The 1,051-nt window shown below is 34.6% G+C and overlaps 1 protein-coding gene across 8 annotated transcripts in view; it reads right to left on the reverse strand.

Moving 5' to 3' along the window:
• Window positions 1–1,051, reverse strand: part of LOC106877715 (uncharacterized) — a 61,388-nt gene that overhangs the window by 22,184 nt on the left and 38,153 nt on the right. The window lies entirely within an intron of this gene.

The following is a 1,051-nucleotide window of genomic DNA, read 5'->3' on the forward strand; positions in this document are numbered from 1 at the left end:
TATATATATGTATGTATGTATGTATGTATGTATGTATGTATGTATGTATGTATGTATATGTATATATTAGACAAAATGAGATAACAAAGCCAAGCCAAGGCTGTGAGTAGTTTTCAGGACATTTATAAGGAAAAAAATATAGATATAGTCTTACAGCTGTATCTGGGTTATTGTGGATATCCCTTTATCAGAGACGTTGTGAGATGGTTAAATAGAGGTAAATATTTGAGTACGAAACAAGGAATTATTATGGAGAAGGAGTAGATAGGGAATATACAGGGAAATAAGAGAATGAAATGTATAAAGATACTGTAGTTGAAGTTCCATTATTCGATGAAAGTATTATATAGAAGTGATAAAGTTCCAATAGTAGTTCATGTTTAGTCATTTCAAAGTATGGAGCTGTGGATTCTGTTTTGCTCATTCGAAAGAGTCTTGTGGTGCGAATGAAAATTTGAGAATGTTTGGTAGTATTTGTGGATAGACGATGGGAGGAGAGATGTGTATGATTACAATGAGGTGATAAGTCAAAATGAAAACGAGAAGAGAAAATGAGAGGAAGAAAGAAAGAAAAACGAGAAAGAAAAAAGAGAGAGAAAGAGAAGAGTGAAAAAACAAAAAAGAAGTGAAGAAAGGGTGAAAGAAGTGAGAAAAGGAGTGCTAGTTGGTGTTCAAGATAATGTGAGGGGAGGATAGGAAAGGAGTGGGAGGGGGACAGGAAGAGATTAGAAGGTAAGGAGTAAATAACTGTGAGATATGTGAGTAGGGATGATATGATAGAGCTGCATTAAGGGATAGGTAGACAAAAGGTATGGGTGGGGTGATATTAAAGTGAGTTGTAGTTTTAGAGGTAAAATTTAAAGTGGAGGGAAGAATACAAGGATGTCAAATCTCTATAAATAGACATATCTGATTGTAATCAGGGAGAAGGGAAGACGGTATAATGACATACGTACGCACACACACACGTACATATACATGTGCGCTTATGTATACATACATATACACACACACATATATACATACATACACAAATATACATGCACACACA

The sequence above is a fragment of the Octopus bimaculoides genome, chromosome 10, assembly GCF_001194135.2.
Source record: "Octopus bimaculoides isolate UCB-OBI-ISO-001 chromosome 10, ASM119413v2, whole genome shotgun sequence".
NCBI classification, from domain to species: Eukaryota; Metazoa; Mollusca; class Cephalopoda; order Octopoda; family Octopodidae; genus Octopus; species Octopus bimaculoides.